The sequence below is a fragment of the Vombatus ursinus genome, unplaced genomic scaffold, assembly GCF_900497805.2.
Source record: "Vombatus ursinus unplaced genomic scaffold, bare-nosed wombat genome assembly UNPS02010461.1, whole genome shotgun sequence".
Classification (NCBI taxonomy): Eukaryota; Metazoa; Chordata; class Mammalia; order Diprotodontia; family Vombatidae; genus Vombatus; species Vombatus ursinus.
In genome coordinates this window covers 10,983,922-11,005,413 of record NW_020950239.1, presented here as the reverse complement: position 1 = coordinate 11,005,413, position 21,492 = coordinate 10,983,922, and the positions used below count along the sequence as shown (strand labels likewise).

Sequence of the window (21,492 nt, the reverse complement as noted above, 5' to 3'; positions counted from 1 at the left end):
ATTGAAGAGCCAGCTTCCACTACATGTTTACAGCATCCCCCTCATGTCTCTCCCCAAAGTTCTGACCCCACCTCTGCCCCGTGGGAAGCATCTCTCAACCCAATTAGAGTCAAATTTCCTGAGTACCATAAGCACCCCAAATGTCCCAGGCTCAGTTGGAAGCCCAGTTATATAAAGTATGTACAGAACAAATGTTAGGAGAATAAAGAGAAATGACTAGAAAGTAGGTAGGTACAAGTTGTTTGAGATGGAGGGTGCTTGTGGTTGGGGAAATCAGGAAAGGGTTCATGTAAAAGCTAGGGCATGAGCTTTATCTTCAATTCAATTTAAGAAAGATTTATTAAGCATCTACTATGTGCCAGGCACTATGCTAAGAACTGGGGATAAAAAAAAAGGCAAAAGATGGTCTCTGACCTCAAGGAGCTTACAATTGAATGGGAGAGACAACATGCAAACAAATACGTACAAAACAAGCCACATACAGGATAAGTAGGAAATAATTAACAGAGGGAGGCAATGGAATTAAGAGGGGCTGGGGAAGCCTTCCTGTAGGAGGTGGGATTTTATTTGGGACTTAAAGGAAGCTAGGGAGGTCCATATTGGGAGTGGAAGAGGGAGAGAATTCCAGGTATGGGGGAACAGCTACAGAAAATGCCAAGAGGTAGAGTATCTTGCTGGAACAGCCAGGAGGTCAGTGTCACTGGATCAAAAAATATGTGCCAGGAAGTAATGAGTAAGAAGACTAGAAAGGTAGGAGCGGGGTCGGTTAGGAAGAGCTCTGAGTGGCAGCTAGGTGGCATGGTGGATAGAGCACTGGCCCTGGAGACAGGAGGACCTGAGTTGAAATTTGGCCATAGATACTTACTAGCTGACAGTAGGCAAATCACTTAACTCCTATTGCCTCCAAAAACAGCAAATGAAGGGCTTTGAATTCTAAGCAAAGCATTTCATATCTCCTCTTAGAGGCAATAGAGCCTCCAGGTCATACCTATCTGACTTACTGGAAAGATAGTTTGAGCCTGGGTTCTGAAGGACTTTAAAAGCTAAATAGAAGAGTTTCTATTTGATTTTAGAGTTTATACTGACTAGGGGAGTGATCAGATTTATGCATAAGGAAAAATCATTTTGGTGGGAGGGTGTAAAGTGGACTGATGTGGTGAGGGTCTTCAGGCAGGAAGACAAATAGGGAGCTTGTTGCAATAATCTAGTTGAGAGGTTGTGAGGCTTGGACTAAGGTGGTTACTGTGTAAGTAGAGAAAATGGGTCAGATGTGAGAGATGTTATTAAGATAGAAATGGCAGGATTTGACAACTGATTGGATATCTGGGGTGAAGGACAGTGAGGAACCCAGGATAACGCTATGGTTATGAACTTGGGAGACTAGAAAGGTAGTGGTACCTCCCACAGAAATAGGGAAGCTTGGAACAAGGGAGGGTTTGAGAGAAAAGAGAAATGGTTCGGTTCTAAGACATGTTGAATTTGAGCTGTCTCAGTGACATCTAGTTTGAAATAATAGGCAATCAGTGATGCGGAAGTGAAGCTCAGGATAGAGACGTGGGTTGTCTATATTGATCTGGGAATTAACAGCATAGAGGTGATCATTAATATTATGGGAATTAGTGAGGTCACCAAGAGGGAGAGTATAGAGAAAGAAGAGTAGAGGGCCTAGGACAGAGCCTTGTGAGATACTCACAATTGGGGGGCCCAACTATAACAGAGAAGGCTCCAATGGAACAATCAGATGTGCAGGAGTAGAACCATTTCTTATTTATTGTTTGGTGGTGGAGGAATGGACTTGTGGTTGGTGGAGAGAATTATAATAAGCATGACAGCATAAAGGTCCAAGTTGATTCCAGAGATTTTTGAGAGGAATACTTGAACAGAGGACACCTAGGGAGGGTGCGAAGAGAGAAATCTTAAAATGATGGACATGCAAAGGAAGCCGCCCCAATCATGTTCACGGACTTGCTGAAATTCTAGAGGCCCATGACATTGTTATCTTTTCTGGTTTGAGCTGAGATCTTTTCTTGCTCCCAGCTAAAGAGTGCATTCACTCTTGTGTGTCCTTTGGAATATTCTAATCTTTCTATTTCTATTTGCAGTCTTGCTTGGATAAATGGGTTTACTTGATATTCACTATTTGGGATGGTCTTTTGTGTAACCAGTGTTTGGTGGGAAGAAGTTGGGCCAGTGAGCATAAGCTAAGGGCTCCCCTCCCTTTTAAGAGTAATCAGAGAGGTAGCTTTTGTTCTGAATCCTTTAGACTTCCAATATTTGAGGGAGGTAAACAGATATAATTTTAGCCCAATATCCCTTTTGGAGACCAGAGGAAAGGATGCTCTCTTCCTTTCAACAGAGTCAAACCAAAGATCAAATCATATCTATCCATGTCACCTACAAACTGCATCCATGTAGGTACTTGCAATAACACCTTAATTCTTTGTCAACACAAAAATATTAACATTTTTCTTTCATTTTCTCAAGATTTTTGTCTGTTGTGAGATTAAAACTTACAAAATCATGCAGTGTCCCCATGTTCGAGGCAGAAAGAGGTAAAATTGACTTCATATCAAACAATAAATGGAACATCAAAAAAATCCCAATATTTTATATTTAGACAATCAGAACAAGGATTAATGCTTAACTGTACTGTGGATACAGATGGGATTTCAGTGAATCTCAACTTCAAAAAGATAAAAAAAAAAATTGCCACATCTGCCTTAAGAAAAATTCAAATGTCATCCGGGGGTTCTAGTCATAGAAATCCAGCTTTGGACAGATACCCCATTGAGGTTTGGGGAAAACCTCTGGCTTTCCACCTCAATCATCTTTTCCTTGCTTCTGGACAAGATGCTTTATTGCTGTTGTTTTGCTTGGCCAGAATCTTTTGTTTTAAGCATCTCTTTTCTGTGCAGAAAATCGTTGTCCAATACTACTACTAATAGTCAGCATTTATGTAGTGTATTTGAATTGATTTACAAAAACCCTCAAGACAACTCTGGGCAGTAGGAGCTATTATTATCCCCATTAAATTCACAGATGAGAAAACTGAGGCTGGGAGAGAGTGAGGCAGTTTCTCGGATCTCAAGGGTCAAGGCAGGATCTGATTTCAGATCTTTCTAATTTTAGGTCCAGTACTCTTAAGCAGGGCTCCATCCAGCACTGAGCACCTTTCAATTCCTTCTTTTGGGACTACACTACAGAAGAGCTGAACATAAATTTTAAGTGATTGTCACTTTTCGGGTCCTTTCCTTTCCTCTGAGATCACCCCTAATTTATCATATATGTATATTTATATGTACAAAAGCAGTTGTCTTCATGTTTTCTCCTCCATTAAACTGTGAGCTCCTTGAGGGCAGGGACTGTCTTTTGCTTGTCTGTATCCCAAGTGCTTAGCACAGTTCCTGGCACACAGTAGGTGCTTAATAAATGCTTGCTGATTGACTTCTTAGAAATCAAGAGTTGGGGGGCAGGGGGGTAAAGAACCTGAGTTGGAGGGAAAAACCAAAAGAGGTCGATTTCCTCATCCTCCCCGGTTGCCCCAGGTTGGTGAGTCCTGATCTAAGGGACCATTTAGGGTCTCTACCCTACCTGGGCCTTCCTTGTTACATGCATAGACTTTTAGGTGTCTCTTCCTAGAGCTCATAAGCTGCTCGTGGCCAGAGGCTTAGCATCCCCAGACTGGGTGATTAGTAAAAGCTTATAAGAGCTTTATAACCCTGGGCAAGTCATTTAACTTCTGTCGGCCTCAGTTGCCTCATCTATAAAGTGGGGATAATACCTCTGCCCAGGGTTATTAGGATAACACGAGATATGATTTGCAAAGTGCTATGTCAACTCTCAAGCAATACACAAAGGCTAGCCAGCATTACTCTATCCCACCACCCCAGGAGAGGCGGAAAACGCAGTCTTTCTGCAAAATCATAGAAGCCCCTGCGGGCAGCCGGGCTAGCCACAAGCTCCGGGCAAAGCTCCAAGCTCACTCGCGCCTCGGTCTGCACCCGACAACCAGACCTCTTTCTTTGCCCAAAAGCGCATGCGCCCTTCCCTCTAGCCTCGGGAAACGAGGGGTGGGGGAGGAAGGGCTTGCGTCATTGACTCATCACCGTCCACGCCGCGCAAATCCTTCCGCCTCAAGGACAAAAGTAAAAGAATCCCGAGGCTTCCCCCGCTGGCTCGCGCCAGCTGGCCCATCCTCGCCCCTTCCTGGAGACGCCATCAAACATTCGGGGTGGTGGGGGCTGGGGGCCGGAGCGGGAGCCGGGGGCCGGCGGGCAGCGGGCGGCGGGAGCGGATCCCTGCGCGGGGGCGGGGCGGTGCTCGCGGAGCCGCGCTCTGCCCCCCTCCCTCCTTCCCCTCCCTCTTCCTCTGGCCCGGCGGACGGACGGACGGACGCCGGCGCTTCGCTCTCGCCTCGGCTGCTCGTCCCTGTCCCCTCCCCCCTCCTCCCCCCGCCCAGGCGCTTCCCCTCCCCCCGGCGCCCTATGGCGAGAGGGAGCCCCCTGCCCAGCCCGGCAGGAGGAGCGGCAGCGGCGGCCTTGGGCCGGGGGGCGCCATGGGCCTGAGGCGGTGACGGGCACGGACCGTTGGCCCCCGCGCGCCGGGCAGGATGAGGCGGTAGCGGAGCCCCGGATGCCCCCCGTCGCCAGCGTGAAGCCTACTGCTCTGCCGGGGAGGAGGAGGAGGAGGAGGAGGAGACGGAGGAGAGGAAGGTGAGCCCCCCCCGTCACGCCCCCACCCCCGAACTGCGGGAGGCCCGAGGGAGGGAGGCGCCCGGGGACCCTCAGCCGGGTCCGGTCCTGCCCGGGCCTAGACCCCCCCGCATGCCCGCCCTCGGTGCTGAAGCCCGGGCCCCCCAAAGTCTGCAGCCTCGGGGCCCCCCAGCGGTCGGGGCAGGTGTTTGCGCCCCGAGGGCAGGGGCCCTCCTGCCTTTGTCCATGTGGCCCGGGGTCAGGGCCGCCCCTCCGTGGGCACGGCCGGCGTGTGTGTGTGTGCGGGGACCCCCCCCCCGCAAGAGCAGGGTTGGGGGGGGGTCCCTGCCTTTGTCTGCATCCCCGGCGCTCAGCTCGGGCTCGGGGCGTGCTGACTTTAAAGGGACCCGGGCACGCTGCCTGGGCTCTCCCCCCTTACGCCGCCCTCGGCAGACTTTGTGCCCGTGGCACCGCAGGCGCCTAATAGATGCTGACTTTAACGGGAACGTGCGTGCGTCCTGCCCCGTTAGCCGCAGTGCCCGGTTTCTTTGTGCCCCCGGAGCCCAGCACCAGCCGCGAGCTGCGCCAGTGCTGCTCGCCCTGGCGGGAGCCTGGCAGGCTGGTGCCTTCCTCCGGGGTGATCCCCACTTGCCCGGGCCGTCTTGGGCGCACGGACGTAACGTTTCAGGGCTGGCTCCCCGTCGCCGACTGTCTTTGCCTTCCTTTGTGTCGGGCGCCGAGGAGAGCGTCTGCAAACCTAGGCCCTGATCGATGCTCGTGGCCTTGGGTGGCAGCACGGGAGTGCTGGTCCTTCCCTCGGACAAGATCTCCAGCCTGTGCCGCTCTGTGTTACGTCTGCCTGGCTGTTGGCACATTGTCTCTCCCGTCGCACCTTGACTTCCTTGAGAGCAGGGACTATTTTTTTAGGGGGAGGAGGAGGGCTTTTCTTTGTGTGCTCGGCGCTCGGCACAGGCTTTTAAATGGATGCTTGTTGACTGACTTGCCTGGCACGTCTCCCCACCTCTATACTGTTGTTAGCTGCTTAAAACGATCAAAACCATCCCACCGGCACATTTGGGAGATGATACTACTTCACCAGGACCATTTCTTTGTCAATGAATGGCTTTGTGTACCCTGTGAATGAATGCTTACAGTGTCCTTGGACCTGTAGGACACCTCTTTTTTTTATTTTGAAGTGGGGTAGGGAAGGCAGAGGAGACAAAGCCTTGCAGGTAGAACTTTGGTTTGACAACAAGGGCGGGAGTGCAGCCTGAGCCTGTAACGTCTTTGTTCAGGAAACTGCCTCTACCCCTGCAGGTTGGCAGGTAGCCTCAGGGGGTTCTCAACCCAGTGCCTCTGAACTTCCTTCCTTCTTTCCTTCCTTTCTTTCTTTTTCTTCCTTCCTTTCTTTCTTCTTTTCTTTTTCAATTTTGATAATGATTCCAGAATAATTGGTTTCTTTTGCAGTCCTACATAATTGTTATTAAGCGTTTAAAAACATTATTCTGGGGAGATCACAGGCTTCACCAGACTGCCAAAGGAGTGCATGACAAAAAAGGTTAAGAAGCCCTGTCTTAAGATAGTGGTCTAGAACGCTGTAAAGTTGAGTGACTTGCCCAGGGTCATACAGACACGGGCCTTAAACTCAGGTTTTCCTGACTTCTAGGCCCCCTCCTGATTCACCCTGTCAGACTACCTTTCTTGTGACAACTGAAGATTTCATAACCACCAAAGCTTTGGAGAATTGAGAAGGAAAGAAGCAAAATGAGTCAACAAGTATTTATTAAGTACCTACTACGTGCCAGGTGACAAGGAAGGGAGAAAGGAACAGTAGGCGTACCAAAGCCAAAACTAGTTTGTATTATGAAAGCAGATCATATGGTTTCCCATACGAGAAAACTTAAAAATAAATGTTATCTATTACTATTAGTCAATGGATGAACAAACATTTACTTGAGAGACAGCATGGTGCAGTACAGGAGTTGGGCCTCAAGGCTACATGTGGCCTTCCAGGTCCTTGGGTGCAGCCTTTTGACTGAGTCCAGGTTTTACAAAACAAATCCTTTTATTTTATTTAGGGGTTTTGTTTTTCACAGTTTGTATTCAGTCACAGGGTCACACCTGAGGACCTGGGAGGGCCACATGTGGCCTTGAGGCCCAAGGTTCCCCACTTCTGGTGTAGTGAATGGATAGTGAGCTGGCCTTGAAACCAGGAAGGCCTGGGTGTAAGTCTTGCCTTTTAAACATCCTGACTGTGTGATCTTTTACTGGTCACTTAAACTCTTAATGCTCTCGACAACTCTTTTTAAGGCTATAAGCTACAGAGAAAGTACTGATCTGCTTTAGGAGAGACAGTTTTTTGACCTGGGAGTTCCCCATACCAGTGAAACCAGGGTGCAGTCCTTATCCCTCTTCCTGTTAACTGCTAAGACTGCCCAAGGTATGCCTGAGGAGACAAATACAAAATTGACGACCCCTTGCTCTCCTGTAGCTTTTGTTGTGCTGGGGAAATGTTTACAGATACATAAAGACAAGAAGAATATTATACCTACACAAAATATTCAGTGATGGTTGAGGGAAACTAGGCCTCTTTAGGGGTTCAAAGAGGGAAAGGGCTCTGGGGATAAGAGATAGCCTTGGAAAAGGCATGTGGACTCAGGAGGTGAGATGTGACCTGGGAAACTCCAAGCAGGCCCTCTGCTTAGAGCAGAGGATGTCAAGGGTAGAAGCAAATTTAAGTGGCCAGAAGGCAGTGGAGGGGTTGTGTAGAAGGGGAGGGGCAACTATGTCTTCCTGTTGGCCGTGTGTATGAGCAGCCAGAAGACTTTTTTTTTAAATCTCCTGGCAAATTCATTCTCCTTCCCACTCCCTTTTTAGGGCCATATTTTTTTTTAAAGAAGAAAAAAATGAATAGTTAAGGCAATATCGGTGTTGATTAAAGGGTACATAATGGTAATAAAATTTTAAAGGTAGATGTACCTAATGTGAATTCATGCTTTTCTAACATGCTAATATTAAGGAGAAAATAAATTCAGGGCAGGAAGACAAGGAAAAGGGTAGACTGCCCCTCACTTAATGAAAATGTGAGCAACAGGCATTCTAAGGGGTTTTAGTACCTTGAGTTTTTGGTGTTTGAGGTTTCGCCATGTTGATACTTTGAAAACAAAAATTCTTGAGAGTAGACCATTTATTGACTAGGCCAAGGAATACCATTTAACTGTTTATCCCCTTTTGTGTTTAGGCCCCTTCTTTCGCATTCTCCAATGGTGAATCTTAGATGTGTGGATTTATTTTGTTTTAATTTTACACATAGACAAAAATTTAGAATAGTCCCCATTATTATCTTGGGTACAACATGTAAACAGATAAATAAACTACATGCTAAGTTGAGGAGGGAAAGGGTCCTAACGCCTAGGAAGGGGGTCAGGAAAGGCTTCCAGGAGGAGGTGGCCTCTAAGCTAAACCTGGAAGGAAACAGGTTTCCAAGAGTGGAGGAGAAAAAGTACATTCCGGAGCTGGGGGGACAGGACAGCCTGTGCAGGGGCAGGGGGCTTGGAGGAGGGTGGCAAGCCTTGGCTAGGTCATGTAAGAGTGAGAGGGGAGAACATGCAAAGGTGACTTGGAGTTCTTGTTCCCTTTATGGGCTCTATTTGACTACTTGTTACGAGGTTTTATAATAGCAGGATCTTTGAACTCAGTTTGCAGAGCCTTTCACAATTGACTTTGGGCTTTAGAATTCTGTAGCCAGCAGGTACAGAGCTAAGAAGTGAAATCCTTTCAGCAGGTTAACTTCAAGGGAGGTAGGGTAGTGGGGAAGGATGACTGTTAAGATAAAAAGAACACGAGGCTGCCTAATTGTTCAAATTGGTGACATAATGGACAATTTATTGACATTAAAAACGGTTTTATTTCCCCTCTGATTTGTAGTTTTCCCCTTGGCTGTTTAGACCTAAGAGTTGAGTTTATTCACACCTATTGAATTTTGTTAACTAACATCTTTTAAGACTATGTTTAAAAGGCAGTTTGTAGAAAGTGTTCGTTTTAACTAACTTTTGCAAGTCATTCAATAAGTAGTCTAAAAGTCTGTAAACTTTTGCTTACACTAGTAGTTCATGTCATAAAACACACATAGCATTGTGTTCAAATAGACATGGGTTCTTTTTTTAAAAAGTACTTTTTTTTCCTCTTCCCCTTCTAAGACTATATACATTGTCCTTGCAATTGTTTTGCTTGATATACCTTAAGGCAACCCTGTTCCCACAGGCTCTCTTTCCCTCACTCTCAAACCTTCACTCTTCTCCCCCTCATTTGTCACTGTTTTCCAAAGTTTTGGAGTTTTGCTCGTTGATTCCTTTTATTTAATTATCTTATTCCCGTCTCTTCACCCCCCCTTCCTAAGCAGCTAATTAAAACTTTTCTTTATCTCTTCTTCAGCTTCTTTTGTTAGTGTCTTTTTTTCATTTTCTGAGTCTTTTTTTAAAAGAAGGGAGTTCTTTACCTTGTTCTCTGTATCAATTATCTTCCCATTCTGTCTATTCTAAAGTTGTATTCTTTGATTCGTGACCTTTATTATTTATTTCTTCTTTAGGCTCTATTAAATTAAAGCTTCTAGAGTACCTATTTTGAGTTTCCCATTCTAAACAATTTCTGTGTTATTGTTGACTTGTAGGTCTTATCCCTTCCCCTCCTTTTTTTCTGTTGTGCCTCATTCTTGAAGTACCGATTCCTGCAGGAAGTAGACAAGGTAGAAATATTGCCCCTTAGTAGAGATTTTCCTTTGTCCCTGTTCATCTAGTCCACTTATCTCTCTTGCCTTCCCACATTCATTTGCTTCCCCATCTGCCATGGAATTTCTTTGCTAGGTTAATGTCCTCCCACCTTCCAGTTGTCACCTGGAGCTCTGATTTCTCTTTTCCTGCGGTGGGTTGTTGTCCATAGAGATATGACGTTTATAGAGGCACACCATATGATTAGAGGAAGTGGTCTGTCTTTCCACCCAACCCTCGTAGATTATAGGCACAGTGTAGTAAGATCTCCTTTTCCCGTTACAGAATATATATTTCTCTTTCTCATGAGAGTGTTCTTCACTGGAACTCCCTCCCCTCCTGAGTCAGGGTCTTTCCCTTTTCTTTTCCTCTAGTTTTAATCCTTCCATTTGCTGCTACACTCATTTTCCTGTAGCACTTCTTGCTGGGAGATTACAGGAGCTATTTTCCCGTCATTGGGAACATCACACATAAGATAAGTCCCTGGTGTTTTGAACCTGTTCCTCATATTGCTTCTGTTTAAGTTCCTGTTTTTCATTTTTTTTCCTTGTATACTTTTAGAAAGAAAACTCATAATGATCTTTTTTTTTTTTTAACCCCATAAGGGTCTTGTCTCTCCAGGTTTGTTTTTCTCCTTTTAATATTCTTCAGAAATGAGGTAATTTATTTTGTTACTTGTGCTTTCCTTAGGATTTGTATTTACTTACCTTCATGTATTTTTGTTATCTGGGATACTTGCAGTGCAAATAATCTGCATGTCTTTTTTTTTTAATAGAATTGTTTCAGATGCCTCTCTTTTGTGGAACATCCAGATATTTTTATTGCCAATTAGGCTAAGATTTGCAGGGAATATTATTTTGGGTTGCTTCTTGAGCTCTTTTGCATTTTATATGTTATTCCATTCCCTTCTGTGGTTTCTGGTAGATACAGAATCGTCTTGAATTTCCTTTATATTTGAGGGTCTTTCTCTTGGTCTCTTGAAGAATTTATTGTTTGTCTTTGGAATTATTAAATATACCCACTGTATGTCTTGGAGTTTGCAGAATAGATTTTCTATTTGTTTTTGGTGGTCATTTTTGGATTCTTTCAGTTGGTGCTTTGTTTTCTGTATTCAGAAGTTCTGGGCAATTTTCTTGTATTATTTGTTGTATTATGATGTTTAGGCTTTTTGACTTTTAGTACGTTTTTTTTTTTTTTCATATGAGGCAATTGGGGTTAAGTGACTTGCCCAGAGTCACACAGCTAGTGAGTGTTATGTGTCTGAGGCCGAATTTGAACTTAGGTCCTCCTGACTCCAAGACTGAGCTTTATCAGCACTGTGCCACCTAGCTGCCCTTACTTTTAGTGTTCTTGAGGGAGTTTTGATCCTTAAGTTGTCTCTAAGCATCCTGTCTTTGAAATCAGTGTTTTCCTTGTAGAGCTCGTGTGTGTGTGTGTGTGTGTGTGTGTGTGTGTGTTTTAACTTTATTACATTTTGCTTCTCTTCTTCCAGATTGTCCTTCATTTTGATATAATTGCATTCCCTTTCATTTTTTCTCTCTTTGTATCTGTTTGCCACCAAAGACTCAAGTTTTTCTGTTCTGCTGATTATTTCTGCTCTGCAGGCTGTAAATTGTGCCATTTGTTCCCTTTTAACTTGTTTCAGTAATTTCTCCCTTGAAACCATTTGGTACTGTCCTGCTGTGGTTGCATACTCTCTGGGTAATCTATAGGGTTCCCTTTTCATTAGGTGTTGTTCCATTTTCCTTTGTCTTACAGTGTTTATTTAGAGACATTTGCAGTTAGATGTCTTGGTAGTCATCTTCTTTTCTGTTTTAACTTCTTCCCTGTTAATTTGTCTGCTTGTGCCCTAGGTTTTTAGCTTGAGTTTTCTTCCTCCTGAGATCTTTAGTGTTTTTAGCTTTTTTCCCTTATATTCTTACATTGCTCACTTTGTGACTCCTCCTTTAATAGCAGGCCTCCCAGCTGCTGGATCCCAGAGTTGACTCAGCTTCCTTCCACATTGGAGAATTCACTTTTCACTGTTCACTTTTCGCATTGGGTACTAGTGCCCTTTCTTTTAGGCCTAATGCAGCTGCACACAGTTCCCTCTTTAGTTCTTTGACTGATTGCTGTTGCCTCAGGTAGGGGCCATCCAATCTCCCTGTACCTCCTTTTTTACAAGTAGGTGGGCATAGTTGAACTCTGGTACTTGTTGCCATAAAATTATTGGGGTGAGGGTAGTGGCTGGCTGTGCTGCAGAGACTGTAGTGGTCACAGTGGGAAATTTCCAGATAGACCCTAGAGCATAAGCTTAGGAATCATGTTGTGTAGCCTCGGGAGCTTGGGAGCTAGTGAGGGTGGGTGCTGATGTTAATTCTTAAAGCTGTTTCCTTTTTGGGCTTTTTGGTTTCTTGGCCTTGGAGATGTTCCTCTTAGGGAGTTTTTAAGAGTTAGTAGAGACTGGAGAAAATGTTTAATCCTCCATCTCGTTGCTGATGTGACCTATCTCTGTGAGCTTATTCTTAACAGGGAACCAGAGTATCATCTCTCTCCAATTTGACCTTATTTTGTTAGATTCCTTGCCTTGAATTTGCAGGCCAGTTGCTTAGAAATCAGCTGGCCCAAGAACCGATACAAAATGAATTGTAGCCTCCTAACTGTAGCTGGAAGATTGGAGGTAATCTTTCAAAGGGATCCCAAATTAAATGAGTATGTGGTCTTTACAAGCATTGGATTAGGAGTCAGGAGACCTGTGTCTTGGCTATACCACTAGCTGATTGTGTGTTTTTGGACAAGCCACGCTAGGTTGCATTTCTTTCTCTATAAAAGGAAGTGTCTCTGAAGTCTAAAAATGTTTTAAATTTATGCTTGTAGGCATGGTTCTAGGAAGAACTATAGAAGGCAATTTCATAAGACCGTCATAACTCATGTAAGGTAAATGCTTGTTGGCTGATCCTATAAATATGTCCTATGAATAGGAGATAGGTTCCGAAACTCTTTGTGAGTAGAAATTGTTTGCTTCTTTGTGTTTTTATTCTCATTACCTAGCTTGCTTGGCCCAGTAAGCAATTAATAAATGCTTGCTGATTCATTGAGGCTCAAAATATATACTATAACATTTAAAAATAGGAAGAAAGGTGAGATTTTGTTGGGCTCTTTCCTGCTTCTGCTTCACTCAACAGTTCTTCTTCCCACCACATTGTCTGTAAATGGAACCATTTGAAGCTGCTTTTATACTACATGATATAAAATGTTTAGTTTCTCAATTAATACAGTTCTCCTTCCTACCTTAGCTACAGGTGAACTATTTGAAGCTGCTTTCCACATGATTTGCTAAGTGTTTTTCTGTTCATGTCAGTTGGTCACATCAACATTGAGGTTTTTTACACTTAGCAATTCTGTAAGCAAACTTACATGATAAAAGCAATCATTTTTTTGTCGCAACAACCTTGTGAGGTGTGTGCTATGATTATCCTCGTCTTATAGGAAACTATAAAGTTTCAGGTGGTTACGGAACTTGCCCAGGGTCACACAGCTAGTAAGAGTCTTAGGCAGTATTTAAACTAACCTCTTTTTTGACTCCAGTCCTTAAACCACCTCTCAGCCTGGGGGAGCAAGTTTCCTCATCTGGAAGTTTTCGGTGTTAGTGAAATTACAGATTTGGTCCCTTTCCTCCTCGTTATTCCTAGTAGTTGAAAAGTTTAAATAATTAAGGATATGTGTTCTCAAGTTATTTCCAGTTAAAAAAGTTTCAGGTTTTGGAGGAAGCCCATTATACTTAACAGCAGTGAATACATTGATAAGGTAACAGGTCTCACTTCCCCTCAAGGAGAACGAGCCTCATGGCTTGGGAAACTCTGGCTTAATGGGAGTTTCCAGAAGTAAACCTTTCAGTTAGTCATCTGAAGAATTTTTTCCACAAATAATGAAGTTCTTAGCGGTAGCTTGCAGTTCAGGCTTAAACAAATTTACTTAAGTTTTGAATCTTTCTTAGCTGTAAAATGAGGAGGTTATACTTGATACGTTTTTGTTTTTTTTTTTCTGGTGAGACAATAGAGTTAAGTGACTTGCCCACGGTCACACAGCTAGTAAGTGTCAAGTATCTGAGACTGGATTTGAACTCAGGTCCTCCTGATTCCAAGGCTGGAGCTCTTTCCACTGGGCCATCTAGCTGCCCCTATGTTTATCTCCCTTATAGCTTTAATGTTCTTTGCATCTTGGTTTTTTTTGGTTGTGGATAAAGTCCCTGAGTTAATATAGTCACTCTAGTACCATTTAGGACAGTTGGACTTTCTTGATACTTGATTTTTAAATGAATGACAAAGCAGTTACTAAGTGTTAAGAGCTGGGAATGCAAAGAGGAAAGTAAGAACTTTTGATCTCCCGGAGCTCCAGAAGGTGTTTTCAGCTGCAGAGTGGCGGGAAAGGCTTGGTGGTCCTGAGGGCACAGTGGCAAGGCAGACAGGAATTCATCTTCTTTCGAGTCATTTCCCTTAATAAGGCCACATCTGTTTCTGATGTTGGTGCCTTTCTGATGGAGGACTTGGGTGAGAACTTTGCTTTCTGGATCTTCAGTGGCTTCTACTATTAAAGAGGCAGTTTCCGAGACTTGTCTTGCAGAGGTTGCTTCCTGGAATGGTGGCTGCAGAAGCAGGTTGGAAACAGGAACAGTAGGTAGTTTGGGGATGCTGTGTTAAGGGAAACCATCCAGTTCAGCAACTGCAGCTGCCAGAATATGGATTTTCTGCAGCCACAGTCTAACCTTTCTATCGAGAGGAACAAAGCTTGTCTCCACATTAGTCCTCTGGAACCAACATTGATCGCTGCATTTGATCTGACTTTGACTTTTTGTGTTGTCTTTATCTGTAATAATATCATAATGTTCTGATTTGACTTCTTTGCTCAGCATCAGTTCATGAAAGTCTTCCAGTCTTTGTGTGGATTCTTTGTATTTGTCTAGAAGTAGTATTCATTAATATTTATATTCTGCAAGTTTGTTCGGCCATTCCCCAACTGATGGAAAACTGTTAGAACTGGAACCGATTGCTGGGTCGAAGAGTAGAGGCAGTTTAATAACTTTTATTGTATCATTTACAAATCGTTTTCCAGAACAATTTGGATCAATTCACAGTTGTCCTAGAAATGTATTAGTGTATCTGTTTTCTTATAACTCCTTCAACATTGACTATACCTGTCTTTCATCTTTGAAAATTAGATGAGTGGGGGAAGCTAGGTGGTGCAGTGGATAGAGCACTAACCCTGGATTCAGGAGGACCTGAGTGCAAATCCAGCCTTAGACACATAACACTTACTAGCTGTATGACCCTGGACAAGTCATTTAACCCCATTGCTTAGCCAAAAAAAAAAGAAGAAGAAGAAAATTAGATGAGTGTGAAGTGATACCCCAGAGTTTTTTTTTTTAAACATTGCATTTCTCAAATATTTTATTTTAAAACAAATTCTTATTGATATCTTTTCATATCACCAGCATTTCTCCCAATATCTGTCTCCTGGCTCTTAATACTTTTTTCCCATATTTTTTGATCATTTGCATTTTTTCTTTTGAAAACTTCATATCTTGAATGGATGAACAAGTTGTGGTATATATATAGACTACTATTGTGTTGAACTCTTACTATTGTAAAGACCATCTAGGATTTCAGAGGACTAATGATGAAACATGCTACCCATCTCCTTATAGAGAGGGAAGGACTTGGAATGCAGAATGAGAGAAATATTTTTTGTGCATTCCAACGTAGAAATTTGTTTTAGTTAACTATACATGTTTGTAATGGGTTTTGTTTTTCTCATGTTCTCAATTAGGAGAGGGTGGAGGGAGAAGGCAGATCTTAATGGCTGATTAAAACAAGTTTTTTCTTTTTTCTTTTTATTTTTGGTGAGGCAGTGGGGGTTAAGTGACTTGCCCAGGATCACACAGCTAGTAAATGTCAAGTGTCTGAGGCTGGATTTGAACTCAGGTCCTCCTGACTCCAAGACTGAGCTCTATCCACTACGCCACCTAGCTGCCCCCAATTTTTTATTTTTTAAGAATACTTCCTATCCTTTGACCACGGGGCTATTAGGGAATGGCTTTCAGTCTTATATATTTGGGTCATATCTCTATAGATTTGGATGTCAGACTTTTATCACAGTTGCTTGATGCAAAGATTCTGCCCCCCTCAATTGCTTGCTTCTTTTATAATTCTTGCTGCATTTGTTTTGTCTGTCCCTCCCCCCCAGTTAATTTTACGTTATGGAAATTGTCTCTTGTCTTTTCTGTAATTTCATCTGTTTCTTGCCTGGTTAGATCTTTTGTTCATTTTGCATCTATTTTAATAGAATTTCCCTTTTTTCTTAGTATTGTACGGAAATACTGTGACTTCCTTCCTCACCCCTAACCACTATATCTTCTGAAAAAATATATTTCCCAGCAGTTGCTGTGATGCAGGATATATATTTTGGCGGTTTGCCAATTTCTACTCTGGCTATAATGCCAGTGAATGAAGTCACTAAGGAAAATATAATAATGGTATAGCACCCATAAAGTAAAACCTTTTAATTAGATAATTTCATCACCCTAGATTTTTAGAAAGTGTTTCAGTTTTACCTATTGCTTACAGAGTACAAATTAATATATAACCAGACAGAAACTTTTCTGTTTTTTAACTTACTTTAAAAAATGTATTTTATTGAAATATCTTTAAAAGAGAGTTTTATTGATATTTTTATTTTTAACATGTATATTTGTCCCTGTATCCTTCTCCTTCCTGCCTCCCAGAGAACCATCCTTTATAACAAAGACTTATAAGGAGAGAAAGAAATTTAGCAAAATTCATCAGGACATTGAGGAAGAAAATGTGATTTTATATGCAGTATTCCACACCTGTGGACCCTCATCTCTGTGAAGGGGTGGGGAGAGGTGTCTCCTCTGGTCTCCTCTTTGGGGATACTCTTACCCTTTGGTTTTGATTGTTTTGTGGTAATTCTTTCCATTTACATAGTGGTGGTCATTGTGTCTATTGTTTTCCTGACTGCTTACTTCATTTGCATCGGTTCCTATAAATCTTTCCATGGTTCTCTGTATTGATCTTGTTCATTGTTTCTTATAGCACAGTATTATTTCGTTACACTTATGAACCACAATTTATTTAACCATTCCCCAGTTGATGGCTTCTATTTTGTTTCCAGTTCTTTGCTACTGCAGAAAGTTCTGCTGTGAATATCTTGGTGAACGTGGGACTTTTCTTTCTGTATCTGACCTCTTTGGGTGTCTGGGTCAAAGAGCATGGATGAGTTCCAAATAGCTTTTCAAGATTGTCAGACTGATTTTTAACTCCACCAGTAGTATATTAGTGTGTCTGTCTTTCTTCAGCTTCTAACATTAACTATTCTCATCTTTTGTCATCTTTGTCAGTTTACTAGGTGTGAGGTAAAACCTGAGTGTTTATTTCTGCATTTATCATATTTAATTAGTGGTTTGGAGCAATTTAAAAAATATAGTTATTAATAGTTTACACTTCTTATTTTGAGCCCTGTTCATACCCTGTGGCCATATCTCCATTTGGGAATGACTCTTTTACATATGTGTAAATTCCTTGTAGGTAAAGATTGTGGTGGTTTCTGCTTTGTAGTAGTCCATACAAAAGATAATCAGTCCTTAGAGAGAAAGGGATGGATCTTGTAAAGAAGTTAAAAAATGGGGAGGGGGCTTGTTGACATTTTTCACTTAGCCTCTTAAACACCCTGTACATCCACAAAATGCTATGCTCATAATTCTTAGTACAACTCTAAACTCTTTTTATTGAAAATTGATGAGAAACTGATCATAGTGATGATTTGCTACTGTATGCTCCTAAAACCTTGACCACAAGTCTGTATTATATAGGGTGTTACAAAAGTCTTTGTGCAATTTTCAGCTTTAACAATTGCACAAAGACGTTCAGGACTTCCTGTATTATAGAACAGTCCTTGGGATACTACCAGAAATGGAGAGGCTTGGTTTAATTGTTAAAATTTGGATCTAGCCAAGTTATAAACGTATTTTTTTTTTATGTAGCTCAATTTAAGGCATGAAGTTGATTTCTTTTTGGGGGGTCTGGATCTATGATTTAATCGGTATGGGGAATCTCTGGTTAGGAAACTCTCCGTAGCATTGCAGGGTAGCAGCATTTCTAACATTTGTGGTGTCAGAGAGTTTCCTGGTGCATTGAGAGATTAAGTAAATTGGCAGGTTCACACAGCCAGAATATGTCCAGGAGCAAGACTTGTACCCAGGTATTTCTGATTCTGAGTCCAGCTCTCTGCCGCTATGGCACACTGCCTCTCTTGGTTTCCAAAGGAAATGAAAATTTTGAACCTCCTGAGCTATAATAGCCAGATTTTACATTTAAATATCTATTTAGCTGATAAATCTATGAATATGTAGATGTGGCACTAAGAAACAAAATTTCAATTTGATACATCTGGAAAATATCCTTTTGTGTTACATGTATCTTATGATATGTATCCTTTTTGCTGTTGTTTTGTCGATTAGTCGTGTGTAAGGTTTTCCATTTCCTTCTCCAGCTTCTTTTACAGATGAGGAAACTGAGGCAAACAAGGTTAAGTAAGACTTCCCCAGGGTCACAAAACTAGTAAACATCTGCGGCTGGTTTTGAACTCAGGGTCTCCTGACTCCAGGGCTCGCATGCCATCCACTGTGTCACCTTAGCTGTCCCTGTATTCTTTTACAGATTTGCAAATCAGCATGTGTTTTTAGCTAAGTGAAGTCAAGAGAAGGAAGTCACACAGCAGTTATGATGAACCTAGCCTCCCTCTCCCACTTCCCAAACATTTAAAAAAAACAAACAAACAGCAAACCATTGTAACAGATAGACATAGTTAAGCAAAACAAATTCCCACATTGGCCATATCTGAAAATGTATTTCTAGTTCTTGCATCTGTCCTCTTTCTATAAGGAAATTGGGTGCAGTGCTTCCTTATTGGTCCTTAGTTCTGGTTACTCATTGCATTGATCAGAGTTCTTAAGTCTTACCTCATTTAGGTCTTCTCAGGTTTTTCTGCAGTTATCTTTTTTGTCTTTTTTTTTTGGCAATTGGGGTTAAGTGAGTTGCCTAGGGTCACACAGCTAGTAAGTGTCATGTGTTTGGTCTGAGGTCGGATTTGAACGTGGGTCCTCCTGACTTCAGGGCCAGTGCTGTATCCACTGCACCACCTAGCTGCCCCGTTTTTGTCATTTCATATTGCACGGTAATATTACATCGTATTGATATGGCATAATTTGTTTAGCCATTCCCTTCATTGATGGACAGTGCTTTACTTTCTAATTTTTGGTTGCTACCGAAAAATCACCTCTAAATATTTAAGTAGATGTGGGTCTTTTTTCCCCCTCTTTGATCTCTAGTAGTGGTATTGCTGAGTCAAGGGGTATGCACAGTTTGGTGACTTTTGGGGCATGGTTCGAAATTGCTTTCCAGAATAACTGGAGCAATTCACAATTCCAACAATTGTCAGTTTCCTTTTTTGGTTATGTTGGCCAATGGCATGGGTGTGAGGTATACCCCTAGAGTTATTTGCATTTCTCTGATTATTAGTGATTTTTGCCTTTGGTTGTCACTATTTTCATCACTCACTCATTTAAAAAAAAAAAAGAGAAAAGGGGAGAAACTTTGTCACAAATAGGTAGAATGAAGCAAAACATCCATGCAGTGGCTATGTCCAAAAATGCATGTCTCCTTCTGTACCTTGAGTCCATCACCTCCATATCAGGAGATGGGTATCATTCTTCATCCTCCATGTTCTGGGATGCTGGTTATGGTGGTGTTCAGGGCTTCCCATACTTCCTCTTTAGGAAGAAGGAAGAGGAGGGTGGTGTGGGACGAGTGTGCCCAGCACCAGTGCTCTTGGGTTGATGCGGTTTGCAGTTACTACCCCTTTTCTTTTTCCTTTGCACAGAGCCCGGTGACAGGTGTGGATCCGTTCTTTTCTTTTTAAACCCCTCTTCAAGAGCTACCCTCAGTGGTTAGAGTTTGTTTTGCTTAGGACTAATCCTTCTCTTAATCTACCTGCCTTCCTACTCCCTCTTCTCTCCTCTTTCCCTTTTGTTACCCCATTGGTAGAATGTAGGTAGCTCCCAATTAATGTGAATAAGGAATCTGGTGAAGTGGTCACATTATTCAAATTCACACTATTCAAAATTATAATTATATGCTAAAACAAGATAATTGGTTTCATCCCAGTGGAAATTTGAAAAAAAATAAGGTGTTTACTTTGTTAACATAATAGCAAAAGTAAGAAAACTTTCAATTTTTTACAAATAAGAGTAAGGGTAGTTATAGTAAGCAAAATTTAAATACTAAATATATTCCTAATGAAGTTTTTGGTGCTATCATCATATTTTAACAGCATAAGCCAAATTGTCCTCTCTTTCTTTGACTTTTCATATGCACAGTGGTGGGTGCAGAAGACTTTTGTCTGCCTCTCTGCAAATTTGCATAGTCCTATTCTCACAGAACCAGTTGTAGTTGGATGACCTGGGTCATTATCTGAAATCAGAAATGCTTAACCATGTAATTGTTGGTCCTTGCCATATTTTTAAACAGCTGGCTAAAATAACTTGAAAACTAGTCTTTGAAAACAGCATTAATCACTCATGCCTCCTTACTTGACTGCCAAAAAACTGGAAATGATCAATGGTTATAACCTGTCAAAGGCAGAAAACTTATAAACAAGCATTAGTGTTGTTTAAAATTCCCTTCTTTATTAAAAATGTTAGGTGATCCTTGAACACTTTAACTCAGGTTGAGTTTTTTTCTTTTATAGACGCGTAAGTTCTAAAATGTATCTTTTCCCAGAATAAGCCTGTTTCATCCAAATTAAAAACTTTTTGGTCAATGTATCCACCTTCAATTATTTCCCACAAAACATATTTAGCTACTGCATCCCCAATTGAAAAATTTTAATTTTAACTTTATTCAGTAGAACTTAATTTTAAAAGTGACTATACCAACAACGAGTGCTGGAAGTAAAAGGTTTTTTGCTATCCACATCATTTCCCTTTTCCTCTCACTGCCTTAAATAAACTTGAAGCTTTGGTTTGGCTGCTTTACTGAAAGGAATGCATTTTTTTAAAAAAAGATTTACGTAATCATTTTTTCTGTTTTTTTTAAACATTATTTTATTTTTTCCAATTACACATAAAGACAATTACATTCTTTTTTTAAAAGAGGAATGCATTTTTGCTAGGTCTTCAATCCATGCTGCTAAAAGTTATTCCCATTTCTCTCACTATAACATGTTTATTCCTTGTAGTTGTTTGCAAACCACAAAAAGCTGATGCAACTTTACCTTTTTTCTTTTATTTCACCTGTGCTTTTCATAATAGTCTGTGATGTAGATCGGGCATTCTGACATGTCCTGTTTTCACGTTACTATGACTATGGTTGTGCCATTCAGATACATCATATTTATGTTCTAATGCAATAATAAGTATTTTTTTTTTATGCTGGCAGGTGAATCTGAAGTATTCTTTTTGTCCATTTTGTTAAGGACACATAAAAAAATTAACACCACTTTTGGTAAAATGATGTGTAGTGGCCCAGCACACCCAGATGCAACAGTAGGCAAATGCAGACTGACCATGTAACTGTGTATTAAAACTTTCAACTTCCCCTCACATATCCTGTGATTGAATTTTGGCTCACATCAGATGCCACCTCGTATCATTTTACAGTTCTTACAGAATGAACTTTTGCATTATTCAGGTTCTCATTGATCATGACCTAGCTGTATTTCTGCATCTAGCTGTCTGTGTGTATTCAATTCTTCCTTCCTTTGACCAGTTCAAATGAAAGTGAGGTTGGATTGGCATCCTTTCTCTCCTTGTTGGTAGACTTCTGCTCTCAAATTTTGTGAAAGAATTTCTGCTACACCCTGTACCGGCCGCGCCGACCCTCTCCTCCTATAAGGAGCAGGCTGCCAGAGTCATACTCACTCTCGAGTCTTCGGTCCTCAGCCGGATAAACACACAGAGACGAGCCATCAGGAGGCGCCAA

At 41.9% G+C, this 21,492-nt stretch overlaps 1 protein-coding gene across 1 annotated transcript in view; it reads left to right on the top strand.

The window, feature by feature from the left end:
• Positions 1–4,627: 4,627 nt before the first annotated feature.
• CCNI (cyclin I) overlaps positions 4,628–21,492 on the top strand; it is a 48,288-nt gene continuing 31,423 nt past the window's right edge. Inside the window, exon 1 of the mRNA XM_027854454.1 lies at positions 4,628–4,712. The gene's annotated coding sequence lies outside the window, so the exon portion shown is untranslated. The remainder of the gene's footprint in view (positions 4,713–21,492) is intronic.